The sequence below is a fragment of the Rhagoletis pomonella genome, unplaced genomic scaffold, assembly GCF_013731165.1.
Source record: "Rhagoletis pomonella isolate Grant_MI unplaced genomic scaffold, Rhpom_1.0 Rhpom_scaffold_01314, whole genome shotgun sequence".
In the NCBI taxonomy this organism is placed as follows: Eukaryota; Metazoa; Arthropoda; class Insecta; order Diptera; family Tephritidae; genus Rhagoletis; species Rhagoletis pomonella.
Window position 1 is genome coordinate 13,823 of NW_023459868.1, and position 18,573 is coordinate 32,395.

Sequence of the window (18,573 nt, forward strand, 5' to 3'; positions counted from 1 at the left end):
TGAAATATGAGTGTTATTACTCTCTAGAAAATAATTTATGTAACCTCACATACGCGGTTTTGCATTTTGCTGATACGCGGTTTTGTACTTTAAACGACGATTTGTATTTTAAACATTAACACTCTTATGAAGTTATAATAACGACCAAAAATATTTGATTTGTTAATTTAACTATTTTTCTTTGCCATAAATAAAATTTTGATTTGGCTTTTTTTTAGCTTATTTTATGATTACATGTGTATATCTTGGTAACTGCTTTACCAATTTTTGGATCAGTTGTTGGCCTTTCCACAGCATACCAAATGGCCGAAAATTTTTCAAATCGGACAATAACTACGCCCGTATCCCATATAACGGTAATTTAGAGAAATAAGAAACCTCCGATAAATCAGTAGCTGCTGAAGCAAATTTATTCAAAATTGATGCTTGCAATATTTCTTTATCAAAAAATGCGTTCATGATAAAATTTTGGAAAAGGGGCGTGGCATCGCCCACATATGTGTATCTCGGTAACCGTTCCATAAATTTGTACCAAACTCAGTATGGTTATTGTAATTGCCACATAAAAGTAAAATGTTGAAAATTATTGAAATTGGACTAAAATTACGCCCACTTTTCATATAACAATAAAATTTCAGAAAAAATGCGATACATGTTTCTAAATTTAAGGACACTAATTTAACCAAAATTGATATCAAAAACATTCCTTCCAAAAGAAGTAACATTATCATGGAAATTTGGAAAATGGGCGTGATACCGCCCACATATAACTAGGTAATTTTATTTCATTATTTCTAACTGAACGTACTATCGAAGATGTTTGAAATAGGACTAAAGCCAGGGGTAGCTTACCATGTAACAGTAGTTTTCTGAAAGGCGAGAAAACTATATTTAATACTTGCGCTGGGTATTTAATGTTCGGCTTCACCAGAACTTAGACTTGTTTATTTTTTTTATATTAATATATTATATTATTTAATATACGTATACTAAAAGTTTGGATAACAAAATCGAGCGAATTTTTATTAAAAATTTTCGACCTTGACATTTTCTTTGAATAAATCAATACTTCAATATATACTGAACACTTTTCCTGAGTGCACTGAAGAATGCGGTGCACTGAGACTTGCCAGTTAAAAAAGGAATTTTTGGCAATTTTGATTCCACGAAATTAAAGGGTCTTCTTGTCTGGGTAGTCTTAAATAATTCCCTGTTACTAGTTCATAAACCGCTGACTTTTTCATGTACAATCACGGCAAAAACTGGAACCATTGTCAGAGTCGTTGGCGTTTTTCTCAAAGCAATGTCAAAAAGTTTCACTGGAGTTAAGTATTTTTCATCATCGTATATACTTACAAGTATGGAATCCTATGCCCCTTTTTGTCTATTCTCTTTCTAACAGCGGACGTGCCTGCCAAACTGAAAAGCATGATGGCGGCAGTGTTTGACAGGCACCTTCGACGATGCGAACGGCAATGGAAGGTAAGAAATGGAAGATGGATGACATGACAATGAAAGAATTATGAAATAGCAGAATGTCGAACCAAAACGAATTTAAAAATCTGACAATGCGAATGACGTCAAAATGAAAGAAATGCAAAATACCGAAATGTCGAAACAGAAGAAATAGATGACAGGCACGTGTTCAAGGGTTTCGTGCAACAAAAAGAGTTGTTGTGTTGCGCCATTCAATATTAAAAAAAAGTAATGTGGTTGAATACGCTTTTTTATTAAGTTGAAAAATTACATATTTCGCCAGCCAAAAAGTGTATAAATAAATATATAGCATATTGCTATAAGATGTATTTATAAAAAGGGTACATGCTTATGGCCTTATTCACAAAAAAGAAAATAGATGTAAAGTAACATTAAAAAAATCGATTTGTTTACTTTTTAAGAATTTGGGAAAAACATTTAACTCAAGTTTTGGTGCACCCATCTTTTTTCTGTTTATTATTTTAAATTTTTCTTTTCCTTAGTACTCATTGAGTTTTCATTTACACCCAGCAAAAATCAAAATATTTTATAAGAAATTTGTTGACCGTTTTTCGCACACTTCTCTCATGCTTTTTTATCGTAGTTATTATTCTGTTGACCTCTAAATTGCCATACATTTTATGTTGTTGCCAATACATTGTTTTCCGGCGTTTCCTCTGTGAACTTTTATAACTACATCCATAAAAATATTACTAATTTTGGTTTATAATTTTTTTTTCCATCTTGTTATTGCTGAATATCAAAAAGGAATTAATAAATAATAAAAAGTTAGTTACAATTTTAGTGAATGGTTCTTGCAAATAATATTATTTAATGGTTGAAATGACTTTTTGCCAAAACCAAAGCAGACGGGAAGGAAAAATAGTTGTTCATTAACGATTTGTCTGAAATATCGTTCTTGAAACGCGTTACTGCTCACTAAATTTGTAAAAATAAAATTTTTTCACTTAATTGTTATATTCTTCCTCATTGTGGTAAATTTACTCATCATCACAGCAGGGCGCAATCTTCTTTTCGATGATTATTGTATTGCTACTTTGAATTTCTCAATTTAGACAATTCGGATCTAAAAATAAGGGAAACTTTAAATGCACTGAAATTCACTAATACCCACTTCCGCAAAAATCACCTTATTTCGTATTTCCTTTGTTAAAAGTTATTGTAATCACATATTTTTATTGCCTTATTAATAAAAAATAAAAATTTTAAAAAGCTTTTTAAATTGCCGTTTACAAACATTTTTCAACTTATAAGCCTTTTTTAAGCTACTTTATTGTTTATGAGTAAGGCTATTACAAATTAGCACAATCAAAACACGGTCCTTATCGAAAAATTTATTATTAAGAAAATTTGCTGTTCTCACTTTTTCTTTCAACATCCAATTCGACTTTTATTACTTTTTGTACAGATATGTCATCGCCGCCAGGACGGCGCAATCTTGTATTCTATCTTTCTTGTCAAATATACATTTAGATCTAACTCTCATACTACTATTAATGGTAACCATGAATATTCATTAAAATCGTTTCAATTCGTAATAAAAGTAATTTGCATACTGCTAGTGTAAATATATTTTTTAATATAAACTACCTTTTTTAATTCTAAAATAAATCAACAATCTCAAGATTTATAAGAAAATTGTCTTCAAAAAATACGTCCCAAAGCATCCCTGTTGATATCATAATTCAAATGCAAATTAGAATAGAAATTTTGATGCAAAAGTTTTTCCGCGATATTCATCATACAAATTTATCATCTTACTTGTCCGTATGTCGCTCTGGAAAGAAATATATTTTAACTGATATGTTTTCTTGAAAACAAATGCAAATTTACATATTTTTTCCACCGGCAGGCACGAATATGATATTCAAAACAGAAGCAATGACAACGAATTTTACACACATTGTTGTATTTTAACGCTAAACGATAAGTTTCACAAATATTTTAAATTATTGCCTGGAACATACACATTTATCGTTATTATTGGAAATGCCAGACTTGGCATGCATTTTTAATTTCTTTTTTATTGAATTCAAATGAATAAAAACACATTTTTCTAAAATATTTCTCAATTTACATTTTAAAGTTTTTTCTGAAACTTGAATGTAACTCTGTGCGGATAATGAGAGAATTGAAAATAAGGTGATCTCAGCTGTTTTCAAATGTAAACAAACAAAATGGCGCTTTCCATACTTGTAAGCCTATACAATGTTTTTCATACGATTCAACTTGTTTCTCCATGATAACTGATTCATAATTTCAAATAAGTTCGCCAAGAACCTAGTGCAAAAATATTGTGAAATTCATTAGCCGAGTATCCGATCGGATATCTAAATCCTGCTCTTATTGTTTGCATGTTATTCGGAATACCGCTGCACAATAGGTCAAACGATTAATTTGGCTGTGCGACAGTCCAATTTCGTAAATGCAGTTTAACATTATTTTTTGTTGCCATTCTGTAGGGAATACTCCAAAATAACAGAAACTTCACTTTATTTTTGTAAAATAATAAACACCGTTAGACAGCAATAAACCAGTTAGACTTTGAAAACGTCATTGACACGTTGTTTGCGCAACCAGTTCATTTTGTAAGTTTCAAGTGCATTTTTTTGTAAAGTTGGAATAATTAAAGGAAAATTTTAAATGGAAAACAAAGCCAGAAGTGAGTATCTTTGTCCCAATTTAAAAAAGTGCCTTATTATCATTTGTTTGCAGAAAAAACTGACTTATTTCCATATCCACAACAATTTGCTTATGTATTTCCATTTATGATTTTAAGTACGCTTTTACAATTCTGTTAACTTTCGGCAAACAAAATGGAAAAGGAAATGGATAAATTAAGATGTAATGAGTTGATTTTATTTTACTTAACCCGCCGTTTTTAGCCGTCTGCAAGAAAAACAGGTTTTTCTGGTATATCATGCTATTACAAAAAGCGAGTTGTTTAAAGTTTGGCTGATTGGATATTCTCAAACAAAAGCTCTTTTCGGTTGCCAAACATGTTGAAAAAAAATTTGGTGCTGCAGATATTTGCGAAAGTTCCATGAATCTCCTAGAAGAAAAAACGCGTCTTTTTCTAATTATTAATCAAAGAAAGACGAAAATTATGGAAAACAATTTGGAAAGGATGCAAAAATATTTAGATCTGAAAACATAGCCTATCTCGCTGATGAACGTCTTTTCGAAATCAAAAAGCCAACTGTGTCGATCAGCAGCCGGATTCTAACTTTCGCTGTCGCTAAAATGCTAAAATACGAAAGCTAACATTTTTCCGAATTTTTAGCTATCTTCAAAAATTGCGGTTCTGTCCTCCCTTTCGCTAAAAATATCTTAGCCTAAATTTTTTGGCGATAAATAGTTTATTTTAATGGTGATAAAACAGCCATAGCTGTGTTACAAAGACACTTGCGTCGATTCGCAAAGACCATTGATGAGCAGCCTTCGCATAAATGCAACTCCTTGAGAGAATTTACGGATTGAAGTTCCGACATTTTTTACACAAAGTGAATAGAGAAAGAAAATAACTTGTGTTAAAACCAAGCTAAATGGACAATGTCTTTGAGTAGTACTTAAACACATATGTATACTCACCATTTGAACGTGCAAAAAAGCAGAAAACTCTGCTTTACGAAAGCCAAGTCATGTCTTCACATTTTATTTACAGCCTTTACACTTTTTTAATGTTTTAAATCTTTTTACACTAAAATAATGCAGTATTTTAGGTGCTATTAATTTCGCATAGAAAAAGTAATCATTTGACCTAATGTGCGCTGTTCGGAAAAATTTCTATTTCTAAATTTGACGTATTGGGTCGTATGAATAAAAATAAGCAATCGCTTTTTCTTAAAATTTTAGATCTTTTACTCAATTTATTAATACAAAATTGAAGTAAAAGGTATGAACTTTTAAGAAAAAGCAATTGCTTAGTTTTTATTCATACGGCCCATTGACTATTTTATATTTTTCAAATATGTATGTACGGGTTTGTTAAATCGGGTGGTTCAAAAATACGTACGGGGAAAAAAATTTTAAAATGTTAACCTCTCACTCCTCAGGATTTTCCTAAGTGGAAAAAAGACCCCCCATATTTTTTTTGTTAAAAAAGATATTTAGAACGGATTCAAAGCCCATGAATTTTATATGGGGAAAAACACTTCTTGGTGGAAATGGTATAAAATTCTTGGAAATCAATATTTTTCGATTGGAAAACTCTGTTTCTCTTAAGGCGACTTCCAATAATAATTCTCAATTGTTCATTCAACCATTTTTTAAAATTAACTTTTTATAGGTCTTCCATTCCATTATCACTGGAAGTCTTCTAAAGAGAAACAGAGTTTTCCGATCAAAAAATATTGATTTTCAATATTCCTATACCATTATTACGAAAAGTATTTTCCCATATATAAAATACGTGAACAATTTCTTGTGATTTGAGGCATTTCGGGGTATTCTTTTTTTATTTAGAAAAATTCTAGGGGTGAGAGCTTAACATTTTTAAGTTTTGTTATTATTTTATTAATAAATCATATTAAAAAATTTTGATTGGGCTTGAGGCCGTTTTTATTTGAAAAAATATTGTGGAAAAGCAAACAAAAACTATTGTTAAATTGTATTGTAAATGGTGGATGTTATAACTGCTGTTTCGGGGATCACCACATAACCTCATCAGACTTCTTCACTTCAATAAAAAGGGCCTCAAACGCAATACAAATTTTAACGTTTTTTACCACCCTAATATATTTACATATATAAGTCTGTTAAACTTTTTAAATCCCGCGAAAAGAAGTCCCAAATATAGTAGCGATCTTGTACGCGATAGTTTGTACCATTTTGTACTAATTATCACGTTTTGCCGTTCTTGTGCCCAAAAAACTTGTAAGAAAGGGAAATTGAGAGCGCAAATTGCCATTTCTTTTTGAGGAGAAGTTGCTAGTTTTTACTGAATAAATTTTTGCTAGTAAGAACTTGCAAGTGAGAAAAAATAGCTGAACGCATGTTGCTGGGTGGAATTAAAACTAATAAAAGAAATGTTTATGAGGTTTTCATAGTTCAAACTGACAAAATAAACCTATTTAAATATAATATCTATATATTGTTTATTAGGAACTAGCCGCGAATAAATAACAAATTAATCAGCTGTTCGTAAAACTTGCACATTATTACTGGTTTTGCGTTCTTGTACTTTTGTGCTATGAGAGCGAATTCTCAGAAATTAAGTTACTGGAGAATTACTGGCAAGTTACTGGATAATTTGTTAAAGAACACAACTTATGTTGAAGACAGAGGCGTATGAGCAACTTTTTGAAGAGAAACTTCTTTGGCGGCAAATGCAGCGGAAATGGTGGGTAGTTGGCGGCGGAAATCTCCTAAATGTATGCTTTGATATTGAAACTGAAATAAAAAAAACGTGTTAAACGTTAGATGAAACGATAAGATGAATGGTGAATATAGCTCTGATCCAGTACTCCATGAACTTACAGGATTTTACACGAACTTGCCGGAAGTTGCAGGAAAAATGTTCCCGTACTCCAAAATTCTCCAAAATCCTGTAAATGAGAGCGACTTTTGGAGAGTTATGTAGAGAATGAAGTTGCAAGATTTTACCCGAACTTTTTCTTTTGGTAAAATTATGAAAAGTGTCAAGCAATCACTGGTTGACGTTTTTACAGGAAAAATGAATTTTTTGTTCCCGTACTTTTTGTTGTTACTCACTTTTTACTCTCACTTCAGAGAGTAATTTTGCTGTTTGACAGTTTTACAGGATTTTTCACGAAAAGTATTGGATCAGAGCTTATATGTATGTCTAAATAGATGGAGAAATGAATAAAGATGAAGTTAAAAATCTTACTTTTATAATTCCGTTGACAAATTTTTCAATATTTTTATGCAGATTTTTTAAGCTTAAACTGTTTTATCATCTGAAGGGGTTTTTTCAAAAAATATTTTAAGAAACTATTTTTACTCATAAAAACTCCAATTTTGGAGGTATGTATTTTCAAATCGGTCCAGCTCACGTAAATCTTGAGATTTTTCCGAAATATTGTGGTGGAAGTCTGCAAATGCAATAGATACTGTAATTTTGACGGAAAAACCGCAACTTTTTTGGTGATGCAGTCTAATACATATGTACGTATCTCCATTGTTCCACTAAGGTTCACTGAAAGCCATAATTTTTGAGCTAATAATTTATGATTCTCTGGCTAAATGACGCGCGTTCGGCTAATATGCCTGCAATTTTATTTGAAGAGAAACTTAAGGTTCTGTTGTTATATAAAAATAGAAATCTTTAATTTACTGACGTTGTTTGTTGTGTTTTAATGTGGAGTGTGTATAATGCATTTATTTACATGCATATATGTATGTATGTATATTTACATATATGAATTTGTTTTAGACTAAAATATGTACCTCGTGAGTAGATTTGCGTTTTATCAAGTTAGCTTAACTAGTGTTCGCCCAGTGGTTGACACCACAATAATTTAAGTGAGTTTAGGTGGGGTGAGTTGAGTTGAAATGAGAAGAGTTGAAGTGATTAAAGGTGAGTTGAAGAGAGATGACTTTAGGCAAGATGAGGTGAGTTGAGTTATGGTTAGTTAAGGTGAATTGCGGTGAGGTGAGGTGGCTTGAGTTGAGATGGGGCGAGTTGAGTTTTTCTCTTTATCTTTATCCCTATATCTTGCGCTATCTCTGTCTCTGTCTTTGTCTTTGTCCTTTTCTTTATCTCTTTTCTTCACTCCTCCGAGTTGTGGCGTGCGCCTTGATGTTGTCGCACAAAGGGGAGGGACCTACAGTTTTACGCCGACTCCGAACGGCGCTTGTATTTTTATGAGAAGCTGCTTTTCATGGCAGAAATACCCTCGGAGGTTTGCCATTGCCTGCAGAGGGGCGACCGCTGTTAAGAAAAAAACCTTTTTGCTAAATTTTTTGCCCAGGACTTGAACCCGGGCCCTGCGGAGTGGTCGCGCGCACTGCTAACTACTACACTACGGCTTACCTAGGTTAGGTTTGGTTAGGTAAGCGGGCTGCCTCCGCATGTGGAGGCACACTGGACTCGACTAAGCTGTCCGTTGTGATGCCCTCAGAGGGGGAGGGAAAAAGGGATGCAGGGAGGGTAGGGGAAAGAGGGAGGAAGCTTGGGAGAAAGACGACACCTACGGATTTTTGCCGGAGAAACACTCCGTGCACAAAACGAAGCTCTTCAGTCGACTGATGTCCACTCCCGAGAGCTCATCATGTTATCCGCAACATTCAGGCTTACAGCGTGGTTACCAATCACACACTCCCACCAATAGTGAGAGATGCAGCTTGCTTAGTTTCAAGAGCTCCTCAGACCACCCCCGTCCACCCGTGGCCAGAAAGACTTTGCCACCTTGCACTTCAAGGTATTCGCCCAGCACTCACTGAGCTGACTAAACGCCCATCTGTCCAGAAGCAGACCACACGAGGTCAGGGGAGCCCCCCCTCCCTATCCGAAAGTAATTCCTCGAGGGTTCCCTGTCTTGCATGGTGCCAGCGATTTCGCTGTGACCTGGAACCCAAATAAGCTTAATAGCAAAGTAATCAGACGCAGTCGATAGGGAAGTCAAACACTCCCTCACCGTTTTCGAACGCACCGTCAGGGAGCCAAGAGCCCTGATGGCTGCTTGGCTGTCAGAATAAATATTTACCTCCTTGACAGATGTTACACTAAAGAGCAACCAATCCGAGGCCTCTTTTATCGCGGCCACCTCAGCCTGAAAACACTAAAGTGATCAGGTAACCTAAATCTCAAGTTGATGGAGAGCTCTTCGCAGAAGACACCTCCGCCCATCTTCCCATCCAGCTTCGATCCATCTATAAATAAGTTTACAGGTCCTCGATTGCAGATACTGCACCTCTCCCAGTCTCCCCTCGCCGGGATGTGGGTGGTAAAAGATCCATTCGGACCCAGAACCGGCGTGTAGTGGTCTGTCCGAGTCGGTAGGAACCCGAAGTCTCCTAGAATTCTGGAGTGCCTATAGCTTGAGGTGAATTTGAAGCCCACCCCTCTTAGCCTTACTGCGGCTCGCGCAGCGGCAATTCTGCCAGCTCTATCTATAGGCACAACATGTAACATGGCATTAAGCGCAAGAGTAGGTGTGTTCTTGCTTCGGCAGCACATATACTAAAATTGGAACGATACAGAGAAGATTAACATGGCTCCTGCGCAAGGACGACACGCAGAATCGTGAAGCGTTCCAAGATGTGGTTCGAAGTGCCCCACTGATTCCAAATAAGGCAGCTCTTTGCACCTTCTCCAGCTGCTTGACCATGTAGGCCTTGTCGAATGCGTTCCACCAGACGAGTACCCCATATAATAAGATTGGCTTGATAATAGTTTCATAAAGCCAAGGCACTACCTTCGGCGAAAGGTCCCAGCGCTTGCCAATGGCCCCTCTGCAACAATACAGTGCTACTGTAGCCTCCTTGATTCTTTCCTCCACGTTAGGCTTCCAGGAAAGCTTACTGTCAAGGATCAAGCCCAAGTACTTCACCCTGTCAGAGAGCCTTAGAGGAAGACCACCCATTGAGGGAAGACGGCAATTCGGTATCTTATACCTTCTAGTAAAGAGAACAAGCTCCGTTTTGCTGGGATTTACACCCAGCCCGCAGCTAAAAGCCCAGTTCTTAACCAAGCTCAAGTAACCCTGCATAAGCTCAAACAGTGTTTCCGGAAACTTTCCTTTTGTTATCAATACTACATCATCGGCATAGGCAACCACCCGAAAGCCAATTCCCTCCAGAGACACTAGCAGGTCATTGATTACAACGACCCAAAGCAACGGCGAGAGAACTCCCCCTAGCGGGTTACCTCTACTCACACTCCTCCGGATAGAAGCGCTGCCCCACTCTGTCGCGACAGTTCTATTGCAAAGCAAGCGGTAAATAAACCAGACAAGGTCGACTCCGACCCCTAGCTTATTTAGGGAATTAACTACAGCCTCAGGCAAAACCTTTGTTAAAAGCTCCCTCGATATCAAGGAAGGCACCGACCGCAAATTCCTCCTGCGAGAAGGATTGCTCAATATTTTCAACGACCGTGTGTAAGGCCGTTTCGACAGACTTGCCCTTGCAATAAGCATGCTGATCCAAGGAAAGGCGGTCCCTTAGGATCCCGCTCTATAAATGCAGATCGATCAGCCTCTCCAGCGTCTTCAAAAGAAACGAGGAGAGACTTATCGGCCTGAAATCCCTAGGTGATACATGAGAGGCTTTACCTGCCTTGGGAATGAACACCACTCTGACCACCCTCCAAGGCACCGGAACATGACCCTTAGCCAAACAGCCCTCGAAAATGAGCATCAACCAGCGGCACGACACTTTTGCAGTTGGGCCGGTATTATGCCATCGGGGCCCGGGGCCTTAAAGGGCTTGAACGAGCTAATGGCCTACAGATGGCGATCCACGGTTAGGATTTCCGAGACATTCGTCTCGGGGATCGACGTCTCCAACCGCATCCCTCCCGGATCCGGGTTGGCGGGGGAATGAGCATCAAGGAGCATCCGAAGAGACTCCTCGCTGCTCATTGCCCATCCGCCCCCTTCATCCCTGATGTATCCCAGGGGAGCGGGATTCTCAGAGAACTCGCCTAAACCTTGAATCCTGACTGCGCTCCACACTTTCGAAGAACAGTCTCCACGACGCCCTCTTCGCTTTCCTAATCTCGGACTTATATATCCCAAGCCCAATCTTATACAGTGCCCAATCGGAGGCTAATTTACTCTTCCTGGCCCTACCAGAGCGGTTTGCTCTTACCTTTGTGGTAACACGCTTCGTCCAAAGCAAATTGTATGTACCGATGGTCGGAGAAGGAGTGGTCACTAAGGACTCTCCAGCCAGATATACGGGACATTATATCAGAAGCGGCCAGCGTGATATCTAAAACCTCTTCTCTACTTTCCGTTACAAAAGTGGGGTCGCTCCCCCTATTACATATACATAAATTTTCATTTAGAATAAAGTTAAAGAGTGACTCATCTCTAGTGTTGATGTCTGAGCTGCCCCAAATCGTATGATGGGAATTCGCGTCAGACCCAATAACAACGCGGGCTCTCCTGCGTCTAGCTCCTGGCACTGCATTCCTTATTAAGCGCGGAGGTGGCTCCACCCCATCCTCGTGCGCCATATAAACAGAGATCAATCAGAGTTCTCCGGTTGCACCCTCTAGGCTCACCGTCACAATGTCACCATCGCCAAAAAGAGGTAGAATAAAAGCAAATCATATCAAAATGGAATTTATTTTCTATTTGGTTAACGAATAAAACAAAAATAGAAATTTTAATTTTTAGTTATCCATCCAGCATAAATAAATTTTATTTTTTATTTGTCCGACGAATCAAATCTCAAATTAATTTTGTTCTGCGTCGAACAAGTAATAAATTTATAGTATTTAGGATTTGATACAACTTTCACACTGTTCTGTTCTGTTATACTTTAGTAAAGTTTTCTAAGGGCCCAGATTTTTCCGAAAATTAAGTTGGAATATAGAAATTATGTATTTTGCTATGTTAATAAATTTGGTTACTCAATATTCATATTCTAATAAATGTAAAAGCGTTCACATGCAAATGATGGTCATTTCTATATTTTGTACCGAACCCGGATTTTCTCTTGGCGTCCCTGGTTATAAAGGACGGGGAAAGACGGCGCGAACGGCGGAAATCGTAAAGATCTGTTGATTTTAGGTCCTCTCCGTTTTCTGACTACGATTTGACAGTTTTTGTTGTAGCAAAAATAATGCGCAAATATATTCAAACTTGAAACATAAATATATTAATATATCTTCCTCGTTACACAAATAAATCTATTTTCTGTGTACAACTTTATTCTCTTCAACTATCAAACAAACCCAAAGCTGTAAACACTGTTCCATATGTTATTGTTGGTACGGAACGTAATAATATATGTATATACATAACTGGTATACGATTTTCACCTATTCCTACCGTCGCGATTCTGCTCCGTACCGCCGTTATAACCAGTGCTATTGTGCTATGATAGAAACAATGGCAACGAACTACACGTATGTACATATGTACATACATACACAAACATATGTATGTTGTATCCTAGCATGTACGAGTTATGTTTCAAATGTTACGAAACAAGTTACTGTACCAGTTGCTGTACAAAATTATTCCAAAAATTGTTATCGTATAGTTTTTTCCTGATTCTTCAATGCAACCCTGTGCGAGACATGAGGGAACTGGAATTGAACAGCTGAGGCCAAGGCGAATTTATATGTATATGAATATTTATGTATATATATCTTCGCCTGGGTAAAAGATTGTCGTAAGCGTCATACGTACGTGCGTAACATACGACAATCTTTTACCCAGGCGACGATATGAATTCGCCTCCGCTGAGGCAGACTGATTTCCAGTTCGCTCAATTTTTTCACAGAGCTGCATTCAAAAATCCAGAAAAAAACTATGGAAGCTGCTTAGCAAATTTATTAAGAAAGTGTATGTAATCTTTAATATTGCTTAAATAAGAAAGATTAAATGCATGCCAAATTTTGTATTTTCAGTTTTATTGTATGTAAAGCTTTTACAAATTCCAGAAATTTTTGCCATAATTTATGAAACCAATCGCGCATCCGTCAAAATACAACTTTGTTTGATATGTACATACATATTTATGCACATATGTATTTGAAGTTCGTTGCTATTGTTTATGTTTTATTCTTGGAATTGGAGTGCGTCGTAGCTTAAACGAAATAAATTTGCAAATATTTTTGTAAAAATTTAATAAATTTAATTTTTTTAGCATATCCTCTTGCACTAATTATATATATCGGCGGAGGTACACCCGCGAAGCAGGCAGACATTTCCAGCACATAAAAGCAAAAGAGTTTGTGCAGATGATTATCCACAAAAGACGCTGGAGTAGAACACCTTATCAAGTGTCAAAAACCAACGGCTTATGGAGGCGCAATACATATTTATGAGCACGGTTGCCAGGGAATATGTTGGAAATTAATTTAATCTGAACACTAACGATAGCACGTCACACAAAATCACAGTATATATAAGTATATACATATGTAAATAATGTACGGAAAGTACTAACAATACTTAGCACCAAGTAATGGCGGTAGACGGTAAAACTATACCTGGTACGGGAGCTGAACAAATATAAATGCCAGAGCGGCTTACGTAAAGAAAACATACTACCTTCAGATCTCACTCATCCAAGCCAACTAGCTGGAAAAATTATGCTCTTGCACAAAGAGGGACCCTACATGAAGCGAATAGCAACATCGACTCAGATCATCAGGAGGCATTGATCGAAGCATGAGGCAAATTTAAGCATACTTTTATTTGTGCCTTAATATAAATTAATTGAAAATTTGATTCCAAATATAGCAAAATTTTTGTTAGCGGACTCAACAGGGTTCACGCTTATCGTGGAGTCCATAAGAAACTGAAAAAAAAACAAAAGGGCAAAAGTAGCAAGGAGAAGGAGTAATAATCAGAAGCCACTATTCATTGCTGCGAAGGAACTCTCCGAAGATGACGAGGGTTTCCAATATTGCTCTAGGATCCCTGCAGTACGGGGGAGCGACTAGTGATGTAAATTTTCGATAGTTTCAAGTATCGATCGATGCTCGATAGTTTGGAAACAAGTATCGAATAAAAGTATGCGATACTTTTACATTATTCCGTTGAAAATCCCTTAATCCAAAACTAATACTCATAGTGACTCTTTTTTAGTAAAAACGCTTTCAATCGAAAACATTACATAGAAACTAGTGAACTTCTGTTGAAGCTTATTGTTACCTTTAATACTTACCATAAATAAGTTTTAACTATTTCAGCTATTTAGGGATATATTTTTCATATGCTTTCCCCCACGTGAGCGGATCTCGATGTCTCTCCAATAAATCTTCTTGAATATATTGATTACCCTCAACAATGGCAGACTCTAAACAACTTTTGTGAGCTTGCTTACATTTTTTATCAAAATCACTCCAAAGAGAATTTCCGTTAGTTTGATCCACGTTGTGGTCCGGCAAATTATCATTTTGAAAGCTGGTTATACACTGCTCCTCAAATTGTAAATTTTACAACCCGTTACACTGCTTTGGCGACGCTTGTTATGAAAGTATATTTTAGCGAAGATGATTGAGTATCGAGTATCGGCATAATTTTTTCGATAATCACCGAATACTCAAATTGCTCAACAGTATTAAATACATACTATTCGATACTCGATACTATTCACATCACTAGGAGCGACTTCTGGATTGTTGAATCGGTAGCTACCAAGTGAACTCCGTCGATTACGGATCGACTAATTGTCGTGTATTTAAGCGATTACTTTTACAAGGTAATGCCCTAGGCTTTATTCACCACCGACTCTGTCTACACTGCCAGGAGTTAGTGAATTAGTTACATGCGTATTTTATGGACGCCCCCTTTCGTGGTTTTTCACAATTTTGCTTCCGACTGGTGCCACTCGGCACTACTATGCGCTTTAGGGTTAATAGAGTAGCTTAGCTTCAGCTAAGGTCCATTACTTTTATACGAAAGTATAGCTCTGTATCTAACAAATACCATATAAATTTAAATTTCAGACTTTGTACAAAAGTTATAAAAATTCCACAAACTATCCATCCCAATTCCAAGCATTTTAATTTTAATTTCTGTAAAAATGTTTGGTATGCAGTTTTATAGCTTAATAAATTCTAGCATAATAAAGTGCGAGTTTTAAGCTGCTAAAAAATCGCGTTGAGTTCCGATAATTCCACAAATATACCAAGTAGTTTGAAGGAGTACTTTTAATTCTTCATTTCAATTTCAAGCATTTCAATTTTAATTTCTATAATAAATAATTATACTAATACTTTGCTCGCAAAACGGTTGTTTGTAACAGCCCAAAGAAATCGAAATAGATATAGACAAATGTATACATAAATGATCAGAATGAAAAGAGAGTCGATTAAGCCACGTCTGTATGTCCGTTCGTCCGTCCGTCTGTCCGTGTACACGATAACTCGAGCAAAAATTGAGAGGTTACCTTTTATCCAAGGTAGATTGCTATTGAAAATGGGCGAAATCGGACAATAACCACGCCCCCTTTTCATATAACGGTATTTTCGAAAAATGCAAAAACCATTATATTTCAGTAAATATTTATCCAAATTGATGAAAATTAGTATATGAAGTAGAATTTTTGTACAAAATATTATTATTATGAAATTTTTGGAAAAGGGGTGCGACCCCGCCCACTTATGGTGAAATACTGTATCTTAGTAGCTGCTTTAAAATCCTTACCAAACTCTGTACGAGCCTTGCTTAGGAAGCAACTAAGAAATTTGCTGAAAATCATTGAAATTGGGCAATAAATAGCCACGCCCACCGCCCATATAACGGTAATTTACAGAGGCATGAAAACTGAAGCTAATTGACTCAAAATCGATTATTGAAATTACCACTGAGAAAAAAATTAGACTATTATAAATTGTTGGATTTTACGCGTGGCGCCGCCCACTTATGACCACAAATGTGTATCTCGGTAACCGATTTGTCAACTATTACCAAACCTTGGTACGAAAAAGCAATTCATTGAAAATAATGCAAATCCGATTAAATTGGCCCGGTTTCCCGTATAACGGTAATTTTCGGATATACGAAAACTCCTATATTTCAATAAATGACGTCGTTAATTTACTCCAAGTTAATACTTACAACAATCTTTTAACAATAAATAAGACTGTTTTATACTTTTAGGTAGTTTAACGAAAGTTGGAACGACAATAGTTGATAACTGCGTCGTGTATATAAAATTCGGTTTCGACCGAACTTATCTTCACTTGTTGGTATGCAGATTTATAGCTTATTAAATGCTGGCATAATAAGGTGAAAGTCTTAAGTTGCTCAAAAATCGCGTTGATTTTTAATAATTCCACAAATCTACCATGTAGTTTGAACGAGTACTTTCAATTCATTCATTTAGTATTCTGGCTCGGAATCGTAAACAGCTAACAACATATATATATAAGTACGGCATTCTGAGAGTACATTGATCGACCAACAGCGGCCTGACCCTGTTTAGGTCCGTGAATATCTAAAACGTTGTTCGTCGATGGGAAAATATCTCCTCCGCATTCTTCCTCTTAGGGATAGCATAATGTCAAACACACTCAAACTCGATTTCAGTTAGGCGTTTTACCTGCAAAGGATGGAGTCATCTTAGAGCCTGCTCAAGCCTTAGAACTCACCGACAATGGACCACGTTATTTGTGACCTCGTGCTGTTCTAACCAAACAAATAACATGGCTGCCTCAGTGACGCACAACACACATAACGCACCGGTCCTACCAAATACCCAGACTGCCCCAATGGACGACCGAAGGTCAACTGAGCGACGCAACCACAACATGACCACCTTACAACATAACACAACCACAAACCCACCTACACGCTGCGGCAACTCACGAGCGAGGACAAACCAACAGCGCCTAGTTTCTCAGACTTTAAGTTAGGTGTGTCGGTCCAGGATATACCGTAATGCGATATCAGTCAGATGCAATTCCTGTTTTGGCTGGCGCCACTTGAGAAGGAACGAGCAACAACTTCCTTGTTGCAGTGCTGCACAAGCACTTCTGCGGTGCAGCCTACTACCACCACAAGGCGTGCTGCCAACAGCATCATACGGAACAAATGTCCGGCAGGCAATACCATACCTCACTAACACCCCATATTGCGATCAGTGTCCCAAGGCATAAGAAAATATTACAATTCAACTGTAATGGACTCCTGAATAAAATCGATACTCGAATACTGATAGTTGCGGTCCAAGAGACGAAGCTGCATAGGAATTCAACGTGGTTCAACTGTGCCAGATATAACCTGCGCCATAAACACTAAGATAACTCGAGGTCTTAACCAGAACCACCCTTGTGAGGACAGTCTTAGTAGCATTGGATATGTCATAGACGTTTGACAGAGTCTTCCTCTCCATTCTACTAGAATAGAGCATGGCGTCCTCTCTCTCTGAGTGCTAGACATTAGTCTACCAAGAAAAATATAACAAAGGTGTCCTTTGCGCGCCTCTATTTAATACAATATCTCGAAGATTCCTCAACCACCAGAGGGAGTCTCCATTATCTCTTATGCTCCCGACTGCTCGATAATGGCGTGCGGAATTGGTTTTTGTATGTATTTGGTTTAAAGAAAAACGATAATCTCTCATCTATGCGTAATTATAAACTTGGCTGTGATTTACAAAATTTCCTGAACGCGCGTTATTGCATTTTTATGTTCAAATTATCTATCGCGAAGAGCCCGGAATATCTGTACAATAAATTTAAGTTCTCAAAGAGTACACGTTCGCCAGGTCTCATTCTTCCGAGATTTAACTGTTTATGCACTTCAAGACTGTTTTTTTTATTAATGCGGCAAGGCTCTGGAACCCCCTTCCACTGTCCTTGAAGAACGCGTCGCACATTGGCAACTTCAAAAAACTTATATTTCCCTTTTTTTTCTTCCGAGCGTGATCAATATAATATCAATCAATATAAGCTTACCTTTTTTATTTTAGAATATATGATTTGCAATTCAACATATGCATTACCTTATCTATATTGTATTATTAATTATCAGGGAACGGATTTTTAGGACCTAAAAACCTATAAAAAAGGCAAAATAAAATAAGGAAATAGGCTGGAAAAGGCAAAATAAAATAGCGAAAAAGGCAGGAAAAGGCACTAGGTGTTGCAAAAAAGGCAAAAAAAGGCAAAATAAAATAGCGAAAAAGGCAGGAAAAGGCACTAGGTATTGCAAAAAAAGCAAAATATGGCACTAAAAAAAGACAGAAAATACAAAGAACAATGAAAAAATAAATTTATTTTAGAAATGTTTATATTACAAGTAAAAAGAAAAACTATGAACTAGTTTCATTATATGAAAAATTTGTACTTTGAATCTTTGACTATTTTATCCTTTCGAGTTTCTAACCAATAAAACTTTAATCTGTATAGTTGTAGTAACATTGAACTACAAGATGCATTTTGAAGTTTTCTGGCAGCATTTTCATTCGATTTTCGCGAAC

The 18,573-nt window shown here is 36.8% G+C and overlaps 2 long non-coding RNA genes and 1 other non-coding gene across 3 annotated transcripts; all 3 read left to right on the top strand.

Annotated features, from left to right (window-relative positions):
- Window positions 1-9,614: 9,614 nt before the first annotated feature.
- On the top strand, window positions 9,615-9,723 carry LOC118752208. The gene has a single exon (XR_004994651.1). It is a non-coding gene; the product is annotated as a U6 spliceosomal RNA (small nuclear RNA).
- Window positions 9,724-12,869: 3,146 nt separating this feature from the next.
- Window positions 12,870-13,558, top strand: LOC118752206. Its single transcript, XR_004994649.1, has 3 exons — window positions 12,870-12,980; window positions 13,063-13,213; window positions 13,285-13,558. It is a non-coding gene; the product is annotated as an uncharacterized LOC118752206 (long non-coding RNA).
- A 2,121-nt stretch (window positions 13,559-15,679) lies between these two features.
- LOC118752207 lies at window positions 15,680-17,488 on the top strand. Its single transcript, XR_004994650.1, has 2 exons — window positions 15,680-16,379; window positions 16,445-17,488. It is a non-coding gene; the product is annotated as an uncharacterized LOC118752207 (long non-coding RNA).
- Window positions 17,489-18,573: the final 1,085 nt, after the last annotated feature.